At 48.8% G+C, this 10,862-nt stretch overlaps 1 protein-coding gene across 3 annotated transcripts in view; it reads right to left on the reverse strand.

The window, feature by feature from the left end:
* Positions 1 to 9,129, reverse strand: part of GNB1 (G protein subunit beta 1) — a 105,185-nt gene extending 96,056 nt beyond the window's left edge. Inside the window, exon 1 of one of the 3 annotated variants that reach the window (XM_007529497.3) lies at positions 8,980 to 9,129. The gene's annotated coding sequence lies outside the window, so the exon portion shown is untranslated. Of the gene's footprint in view, positions 1 to 8,587; positions 8,744 to 8,979 lie in introns of those variants that run through there. The other 2 variants (XM_016191025.2, XM_060199879.1) reach the window with 2 other exon arrangements.
* Positions 9,130 to 10,862: the final 1,733 nt, after the last annotated feature.

Consider the following 10,862-nt stretch of genomic DNA (forward strand, 5'->3'; position numbering starts at 1 on the left):
GCTTATAGTGGTACTGGGCACTGAACCTGGAACTTTGGAGCCTCAAGCATGAGAGTCTCTGCACAACCATTATGCTATCTCCTCCCCACCCAAACTGCAAATTCTTCACTACAGTGAGCCACTCAGGATCTATTTCCCACCATTCTCCAGCCATAAGGATTTCTGTCCCTGCTGAGCCACGCTGTCACTCCTCACCTCATGGTCACTGAGCATATACCGCACACTAGACACCATTATGGGCACTGGAGACACAGTGGGTGACAGAGATAGTTGGTTGCTACATGAGAAACACACCTCTCCTTGCCCTGAGCTACTATTCCTTCCCCTCAACAAACCTCCTGCTTCGGGGCAAGGGAAGAACCTTCTAGTCCCCAAACAAGCTCTTCTCCTGGCCCACCTAGTTAGGTACACACACGACCAGGTTCAAGCCCCTGGTCTCTACCTGTGTGTGTGGGGGGGGGGGGGGGGGGGCGCTTCACAAGAAGCAGTGCTGCAGGTCTCTCACCCCTCTCCCTCTGTACCGGCCCCCTCTCCCATTTTACCTCTCTAACAAACAATGAAAGAAAAAAGTTAAAAAAAAAAAAAAAGTTTTGCTTCTAGCTTCAGCAATGGTCTTGGTGTACTGGTCTCCCACCCAGCATTTCCTTTGCAGCTGCTGCCCAGCTGCCTGTTAAAACTCTGCACTCAGGAAGGGCTGGACCACACCCGCACCGGACACAGTTGCCTTAATGCCCAGCAGACAAGAAGCTGAATACGAATTTGCTAACCAAATTTCCAGTTAAATATATTAAGGCACATATGAAAAATATTTCATTATTTTGTCAACAGCTATCAAATCAAGGAACATTTAAAAACAAAACCTTGGGTGGGGGTAGATAGCATAATGGTTATGCAAAAAGACTCTCATGCCTGAGGCTCCAAAGTCCCAGGTTCAATCTCCTGCACCACCATATGCCAGAGCTGGGCAGTGCGCTGGTAAAAAAAATAAACATGGGGGCCGGGTGGTAGCGCAGCGGGTTAAGCTCACTGGTTCCAGCCCCCGGCTCCCGAGATGGGGCGGGGGTCCACTTCACAAGTGGTGAAGCAGGTCTGCAGGTGTCTTTCTCTCCCCCTTTCTGTCTTCCCGTCCTCTCTTGATTTCTGTCCTATCCAACAATGACAACAATAACAACAATAAACAAGGGCAACAAAAGGGAAAAAATAGGCTCCAAGGGCAGTGGATTTATAGTGCAAGCACCGAGCCCCAGCAGTAACCCTGGAGGCAAAAAAATAAAATAAGGGAGTCGGCAGTAGCACAGCAGGTTAAGCGCACATGGAGCAAAGCGCAAGGACCTGCTAAGGACCCCAGTTCCAGCCCCCGGCTCCACACCAGCAGTGGGTCCCTTCACAGGTGATAAAGCAGGTCTCTCCCCATCTCTGTCTTCCCCTCCTCTCTCCATTTCTCTCTGTCCTATTTAACAACAACGACATCAATTACAATAACAATTAACAACTACAACAATAATAAAAAAGGGCAACAAAAGGGTAAAAATAAAAAATAAAATAAAATAGGGACTGGATGGTGGCACATCTGGCTGAGTAGGGACCCAGGTTCAGGCCCCCGGTCCCCACCTACAGGGGGAAAGCTTCACAAGTGGTGAAGCAGGGCTGCAGGTGTCTCTCTGTCTCTCTCCCTATCACCCCCCTTCCTCTTGATTTCTCTCTCTATCCAATAAACAAATAAAAAAATTAAATACAATAAACCTCTGTAAAAACCAAGAAAATATCATAATTAAGAGGTGTGTGACAGTTCTAAAAGATGCATGACAATTTTATCAGTTTTTAAATGGTTATAGGACTAAAATTATCCTCTGAAGGCCAAGACAGCATTTGGAATGAGACAGGGATTTTAAGTTCTATATTCCAAATTAATATTCCTGTGCAACTATTAGGAAGAAGGAAAAAACAAGCATCACAGATGAAGACTATGGCATGTAAGCCCCTCTCCCCCACCCCCACACCTGAACTGCCACCTGGGGAGGAGGTTCCCGTGCACCCAGAGATGAAAACAGGTCACTCTAACCAACTTCTCCAAGTGTGCTGAGCTCTAACATGGACAGTAGTCCTTCCAGAAACAAAGAGTTCAACATTCCCACACAGCGGCAGCCAGGTTGGGAGTCCTGCAGCGAAGTGCAGGACTAGCGTGTGTGTACTCCCAAGCTTGACCCCCAGGACCACATATGCCAGAGTGATGCCATGCTTGTCTCTTTTCCCCTCAGAATAAATTAACAATCTTAAAACAGAGAAGCAGAAAAAACAAAACCTACTGTAGAGGCTTTAACACTCTCATCTAATTAGAAAGTGTCCAGAATCTTTTTTAGGCTTAACTCCAACACGTGTCACATAAAGACAAACCACCCACAAGTAAACAAGAATATGCTCAACCGATGCCTGTAACATCCAGTTCTGACAGTTTAAATAAATCAAGTCTTTCTCCCTCTTGATAAAAGTCATTACTGGTCTTGGAGTTAAAATCATAATATCCTCTTTATCATTGGCAAAATAGGTTTCTAAGAATTACCTCAGCTTAGGGGGGAGGGTGCAGGTCCTGGAACATGATGGTGGAGGAGGACCTAGTGGGGGTTGAACATATGGAAAACTGAGAAATGTTACATATATACAAACTATTTTATTTTACTGTTCACTGTAGATGATTAATCTTCCAATAAAGAATTTTTTTTAATATTGAAAATAAAAAAGCCCTCAGCTTAGTCTTTTAAATCAGTAAATTTTTAGAAATGTCTTTTCCCAATACTTTTAATTTTATTTACTTACTTGGGCTGTATAGAGACAGAGAAATTGAGAGAGAAGGGAGGGAGGGAGACACTTGCAGCACTGTTTCACCTCTTGTGAAGCTCCCCCCTTGCAGGTAGGGGCCAGGGGCTTGAACCCTGGTCCTAGTGCACTGTAACATGCTGCTCTACTAGGTGTGCCACCAACCCAACCCTGCAACACTTTTAATGTAGTAAGTCAAATAAGGAAATACATTTGTTTATTTATTTATTTTCAATCAAGGCACACTGCTCAACTCTGGCTTATAATGGTGCCTGGAATCTCCAAGTCTCAGGTATGAAAGTCTGCTATATAAACCACTGTGATGTCTGCCCAGCTCAATAATAAAAATTCAAAATAGGAAGAATGGGAAGGAAGGAGAAGGGAGGGAGGAAGCAACATTGCCTTATCTAGCGCAGTTTCTCTATCACTGAAAATCAGAGCAGTTCTCATCAGTTGCCGTGGCACCTAACAGCAGGCATGGATGGCCAGGAGACTAAAAAGCTTTAAAAGCTCTTAGCATTGGGGGTGGGGTTGGTGGGTGGGATGGGACACAGTCTTTTGGTGGAAATAAATTTTTAATAAAAAAAAAAAAAGCTCTTAGCATTATACTAACCACTGGCCAATTTAACTGTCTAATTACCTACATTGCTCAAATGAGAGTTCTAAAGCTAAACTCATAGCTGCTTTTATTAGTTTTTGTTTTTTTTTCTTCATTGCCAGAGCTCCAGGCCAAATTTTTCATATAGAAAGAGACAGGAGGTGGTCCAGGAGGTGGCGCAGTGATAAAGCTTTGGACTCTTCAAGCATGAGGTCTTGAGTTCAATCCCTGGCAGCACATGTACCAGAGTGATGTCTGGTTCCTTCTCTCTTCCTATCTTTTTCATTAATAAATAAATAAAATCTAAAAATAAAAGTTATTTTTAAAAATTCCTTTAAAAAAAAAAGTAGTGGGGGGGGGTTGGGCAGGCAGTGGCATACCTGGTTAAGTTCACACATTATAGTGCATAAGGACCCAGGATCAAGATCCTGGTCCCCACCTTCAGAGGGAAAGCTTCACGAGTGGTGAAGCAGTGCAACAAGTGTCTCTCTCCCTATCTTTCCCGCCCCTTGTAATTTCTCTCTCTCAATCCAATAATAATAATAATAAAATCAGTTAAATTAAAAAGATCTAAAAAGGGAGCCGGGCAGTAGTGCAGTGGGTTAAGCGCAGGTGGCGTAAAGCGCAAGGACAGGTGGAAGGATCCTGGTTCGAGCCCTCGGCTCCCCACCTGCAGGGGAGTTGATTCACAGGAGGTGAAGCAGGTCTGCAGGTGTCTATCTTCCTCTCTCCCTCTCTCCATTTCTCTCTGTCCTACCCAACAATGACATCGATAACTACAACAATAATAACTACAACAATAAAACAACAAGGGCAACAAAAAGGAATAAATATTTTTTTTAAAAGATTTTAAAAAAATAGTAAGGGGCAACAGTGGTGCACCTGGTTAAATGCATGTTACCAGGCACAAGGACCAGGTTTTAAGACCCTAGTCCCCACCTACAGAAGGGGAAAACTTCTTCACAAGTGGTGAAGCAATGATGCAGATGTCTTTCTCTCTCCTACTCTATCTTCCCACCTCCTCTCAATTTCTGTCTATCTAGTAAATAATTTTTTTTTTAATTTTCCTCACTTTTCTTTTTACCAGAGCACTGCTCAGCTCTGGTTTATGGTAGTGCAGGGGATTGAACCTAGGACTTCAGAGGCTCAAACATGAAAACCTCATGCATAACCATTATGCTTTCTTCCCCTGCCCAATAAGTAATTTTCTTTCTTTTCTATTTTATTCAATATGGCAGAGATGTGTGCTTAACCAAGTGTGCCTGCCCTCTGTAAATAGATTTTTTTTTTCCTCCAGGGTTATCGCTGGGGCTCAGTACCTGCACTATGAATCCACTGCTCCTAGAGGTCATTTGTTCCATTTTATTGGATAGGACAGAGAGAAACTGAGAGAAGAGAGGAAGACAGAGGGAGAAAGATATACATCTGAGACCTGTTGTTTTTTATTGTTGTTGTCATTGATGCTGTCCTTTTAGATAGGACAGAGAGAAACGGAGAGAGGAGGGAGTCCGACAGTAGCACAGAGGGTTAAGTGCACATGGTGCAAAGCGCAAGGACTGGCGTAAGGATCCTGCTTCGAGCCTCCGGCTCCCCCCTCTCTCCATTTCTCTCTGTCCTATCCAACAATGATGACATCAATAACAACAACAACATTAACTACAACAATCAAAAACAACAAGGACAACAAAAGGGAATAAATAAATATATTTAAAAAATGGAGAGAGGAGGAGATGGTAGTGCAGCGGTTAAGCGGGGTAAGCGCATGTAGCACAAAACACAAGGACCTGCACTACCATCTGACTCCCCTCAGTTTCTTTATGTTTTCTAATATTAATTTTCTTAGATAGAGACAAAAAGAAATTGAGAAGAGGAAGATGGAGAGAAGAGATTAGAGAGATACCTACAGTCCTTCCTTACCACTTGTGAAGCTTCCCCCTTACAGGCGGGGAGGAGGGGCTTGAACTCAACTAGGACCTTGTACACTGTAATGTGTATACTTGGTTCCTCTCCCTTCTCAATTTCTATCTGTCCTATCAAATAAAAAAGAAGAAGAAGAAGAATTAGAAGAAGAAAAAGGAAAAAATTGCCACCTGAAGCGGTGGATTCATCCTACAGGCACTGAGCCCCAGCAATAACCATGATGGCAAAAAATAAATAAATAAATAAATAAATACTTTAATTATTAATGACATAGAAGTAGAGCATTACTCTGACCCATGTGATGCTCGAGTCCAACACTATGCACTACACTGTTTCACACTCCATTTTGTAAATTATTTTTCTCTGGTCTCACCTTTACTTAAAGGTCTCTTCATGATTTTTCTAACCACTCTAACCAATGAATGGAAACCTGAAATCAGTATTTATTCCAGCCTTAAGAAAACCCTCTAAATCCCTTAAAAATCCTTTACTAGGCTCATACTAACTAGGAGTTTCAAAATAATATGGCATGCCAGCTGGTCAAGCCAGATAATATCATTGACTGTATTTATTACCAATCCACTAATACTAAAAGCCAGCGTACACACATTAAGAGTTTAATCCAATTCAGAGACCAACAGTAGCCAAAGCCTTGAGGCTAAGAATATTAATCCAATGAAGAGTCTCCAATAAATGCCAATACTGCATGTCTAAAATACAATCAACACTCTTCATTAAAGTAGGTATTAATTGAAAAGCCAACTCTAGATAAACCTACAGATAGCCTGAAAACCTTTCTCCAAGCTCTTTATGGAAACACAACTCTTTCAATCAAGCCAATAGGCAAAAGATAGAAATGTTTAGCAAAGTAAAAGCTGACAGAATAAAGCTCTAAGAAATGAAGTATCTCATGGGAGTCGGGAGGTAGCGCAGCAGGTTAAGTGCATGTGGCACAAAGCGCAAGGACCTGCGTTAAGGATCCTGGTTCAAGCCCCTCACCCCCACCTGCAAGGGAGTCACTTCACAGGCGGTGAAGCAGGTCTGCAGGTGTCTATCTTTCTCTCCCCCTTTGTCTTCCCCTCCTCTCTCCATTTCTCTCTGTCCTAGCCAACAACGATGACATCAATAACAACTATAACTACAACAACAAAAAATAATAACTACAACAATAAAATAAATAAATGAAGTATCTCCTCACAAAAGCAATCCATTTCCCATGTGTCTACTGTAAGTCTGCCCAGGTGAGCAAAGCTTAGATGTCACTAGGTATGAAGAAAATCTTCTACTATAAAAAGGAGGGTGGGGGGAAGTATGTTAAATCTGGGGAAATTTACTGCCACTCTCCCCCCAACAGAAATAATTCACCACAGCAAAGAAAAGACTTATAGAAGCGTAATTAAAGAACATTGTGCTTGGATATGTCACACAGAACAATTTTTATTTTTTTGTTTTATTTATTTATTTTTGGCCATGGATGCCTTCCTTAACCATTTCCTCTATGAGCACACTGTTAAATTGTGCAGATGAGGTGTAGTCCTAACACTGCCCCTCGTCCCCTCACCCCAACCGATTAGGGAAATCAGGGGTGAAAAAAATGAGCTCAGGCACACACACAAAGCTTTCTTCTAAGTTCTCACCTTCTATGAAAAACTTGTAGCATTCCCAGTGTCTGTGAAACCACCGGAAGTTTGGAAGCCTGGGAGTGTGAGAGGCCAAGGCCCAGCTCACATCATCCACCTGGAAAGCTCCTGCCCCCACCCCCTGACCTTCCATAGCTGCCCATTTCTACACAACTCTGTTAGAAAGTTTTATCAAGAAGGATGACAGAGGACCTAGTGGGGAATTTATTGTTATATGGGAAACTGGGGAATATTAAGCATGTAGAAACTATTGTACTTACTGTTGAATATAAAACATTAGTTCCCCAATTAAGAAATTTTTTAAAATGCAAAAAAAAAAAAGAAAGAAAAAGAAAAAAGAAAGTTTTATCAAGCTAGATAATCTCACTATCATAGGCGTCTTAAGGTCTACAGGTCCTTTTCCATGATGGTGGAACCAGCTCTGTCCCAGCCACACACAACCACACACTCCGGGTTAGCAAGAAAGCAAAAAAGGAACAGCTCACTCAACTTTCTTTTTGCAATATACACCTTCCGGAAGAAACCAAAATAGGGTGTATCTTAATAGGATGCACACTGAAACCTCATTTTCAAATAAGGCGCACCCCTCTAACTCAACAACAAAAAGTCTGCAGTATCAGATTAGAAAGTAACTCCCATAAAATTCTTAGCAGTGCTCTGAAGACCACAAAGGGCTCTGAAGACCACAAAGGGCCCACTTTCCATTACTTGCTAATCACCGAAGACTCTGTTATTTTCAAGTTAACACTCATAGGCAAATGCTTAATCATCAATTGGTATTCGAGATCAGCTACCAGATAGCAAAAATGAAAACACGGAAGAAGCACTAGATAACCTCCAAAGCAAGACTGTGAGGTAGGAAGTCTACCTGCAGAGCTGCAATATCCACCGACCCCCCCCCCCCCCCCCGCCACATCCCAATCAGAAGCCCAGGCGCCCGTGACCCGCGGCCGCCACCGCATGCGGCCGCCACCGCATGCACCCACCTAATCGGAGGGCCCTAAGAGCAGGTCAGGGCTGGAATCAGGTCTCGATTCGCTAGAGAAACTGGACTCCCGGCCGGCGGCCACACAGTGGGATCCGAGCACAACTGCTCCCCGCCCCCACTGGGTCGGGGCCGCCGTGCGGGCGTGGATGCGGGCGGCGGCAATTCCCTTCCGGGCCCCGGGCCCCGGCTCCCGCGCAGAGGCAGGGGCAGAGTCCGACGGCGGCGGGGGCAGGGGCGGCGGCCGGGGCGGCGGAGGGAGCAGCCCCCGGCCGGCGCGGACAAAGGCGGCGGCACCGCGCCATCTTGGAGCGGCCTGGACGCGGGGCCCATTCATTCGGGACGCCGCCGCCCCGGCCTCCGGACCCCGCAGAGGGGGCTGTCGGGGGTCCGCGTACCGTCCGCCTCCTGCTCCCCGCGGTCGCCGGGCCGCGGGGCCTCGCCGCCGCTCCGCGCCGCCTTTCTTCCGGCCCGCACCCCTCTCCACTCGCGGGCCGGGCCTCGCCCACCGGGTCGCCGCCGAGCACCCCCCAGCGCCCCCGGGGCCCCGCGGGGCACGAAGCCCTTCCTCGCCTGGGCTGAGGCCCACCGACCTCGCCCGCACGACCCCCGTCGCGTCTTTGTTCTCACCGCGTCAAAACGGGCCAGCGGAGCCCAGGAAGGACGGCGGGCTCGGATCCCAAACCTCGGACTGGACCCTAGGCCTGGACAGCTGGCCGGGAACCCGGACCCCAAACTCCGGACCCAGGACCCCAGATAGTAGACCCCTGTCCCGACCTCGGCCCCTCGGTCCCCTGCGCGGCCCCGGGCACCCGGCGCCCCCCGGGAGGAGTGAGGCCCCTCCGCCTCCCGCAGGGCCGGCCGCTGACCGCACCCGGGCGCGGCAGGAAGACGGGGCGGCGGCGGGTGGGGGCGGGGAGGGGGCGGCCGCGCTCGGGGCCGGAGCTGGGGGTGGGGGTCCGGAACCTGGGGCCGGGGTCCGAGACCCGGCGGGCAACGCAGACCTGATCCCGCAAACTCACCTGGGCGCCGCGTCCCGGCCTGGCGCGCCTGCACCGCCGCCGCCTCAGCCGCCGATCCAGGAGGGCCGCGATCGACCGCTCGGCGGACGCTGCAGGCAGGTCGGAGCAGGTGGCCGGCGAGGCACGTTCTGCTCCCAATCCCGCGGCGGCTGCTCCGCTCCCGCGCCGTCCACTCCCGCGCCGCCGCCTCCGTCCGCCCCTCAGACGCCTCCAGCCATCGGGATGGGCGCGGCGGCCCCTGTCCGCAGCCTCGGGAAACCCCACGGTCGCGTCACCGCGCTCGCCGTGCGCGCGCGCGCACCGCCGCGCGCTTCCTTTAGGCACCGCCCGCGCGTGAGCGCGCGCCTTAAAGAGGCCGCGGCGAGACTCTTCAGGCCGCGTTGCACGCCCCTTGGACCCCTCTTGGACCCCAGCCCCCAGTGCGGGACGCGCGGCGGGGAGGGGAAACCTGAGCCAGTCCCGCGGCGCGCACCGCTCTCCGGACTAGCACAGAGTCCTGTATTCTCGATACAGAGCCGCGGGCGGGCAGGCCCGGGTTTTGGGGTCAGGATGACAGGTGGGCTGGGGTGGCACCGCAGGGCCACCCAATGGCACGTGTGTTCGTGCGGGCAGCTGTGGCCAGGCCCTGCCCTTTCCTGCGGGCCCCACAACTCGGAAAGACAGCTGGCTGACTCCAGTGCGGTGGCTTAGAGCCCCCACGGGCCAGAGCAAGGAGCACATGGACATTCCCTCTCACCTCCTCTTTCCACCTGACTGCTGGCTCCTCAACCCAGGTAGCCCTCTCCCCAACCCCGTTTCCCAGTAAACCTTTTTTCCTTTTTTTTTTTTTTTCTATGTATGTCTTTATGAGAAAAAGAGAGAAAGAAGTAGAGGAGAGGAAACCAGAGCCTCACTCTGGCATATGTGTTGCCAAGGTGGAACTCCGGACATGCTTGAGAGTCCAGCACATATCCTCTGTGCCACCTCCTAGGCCACTCCCCCCCTTTATATAAAGGATGAAAAAGTGTGGGTGGGGAGACATCACAGCACTATTGTACTACATGTATTACATGAGATCCTCTTCTGGGCATCCTCCCCTAACCCAACCCCCCTACCCCCAACTCAGTGTCACTCTGAGAAGCCTCATTTTCTTTGGTGGAGGACATAATGTGGCTGCCAGGAACTGGATGTGCTCAAGGTTACTGGGGTGTACCACTCTTCACCCCAATTGCTGGGCAGAGCCAGGGAGCATGGGTATCCAGGCACACCAGCTATTCCCCCCCCAGCCCCAACTGTCCTGGCTAGATGTTGTCCCCCACACACACACCTGCTCCCCACCCCACACAGCCTCTGACTCCTCTGGACTAACTTAGTGCGGAGCCCAGCAGGGATGTCCACCTTACTGAGCAAAGACTGAATGTCATCCTCAAGGTCAGTGCCCAAGTCCCAGGCCTAGAGTGATATTCTAGTTCTCTCACTAACTGACTAATAAATAAGTCTTTAAAAACAAGGAAAGAGGGGGTCTAGGTGGTAGTGCACCCAGGTTCGAGCCCCTAGTCCCCACATGTAGGGGAAGCTTCATGAGTGGTGAAGCAGGGATGCAAGGCTCTCTCTCTCTGTGTGTATATACATATATATATATATATATATATATATATATATATTCCCTGTCCCCCCCCCCCTTGGGGGACAAAGAGTAGAGTGATGGAGTAGCTGAGGGGCACTGGTGGTCAGGGAGTGAAAGGTTTCAGTGCACTGCTCTGCCATGTGCATGATCTAGGCTCGAGCCCAGCACCCACTGCTATAGAGGAAGCTTAGGTGATGTGGTCTCTTTATCTTTGTCTCTGCCTCTTCACCTTTCTGTCTATATCTAAAAAATTGAGAAGGAAGCTCTCTCCAGAGAT

The sequence above is a fragment of the Erinaceus europaeus genome, chromosome 10, assembly GCF_950295315.1.
Source record: "Erinaceus europaeus chromosome 10, mEriEur2.1, whole genome shotgun sequence".
Taxonomy (NCBI): Eukaryota; Metazoa; Chordata; class Mammalia; order Eulipotyphla; family Erinaceidae; genus Erinaceus; species Erinaceus europaeus.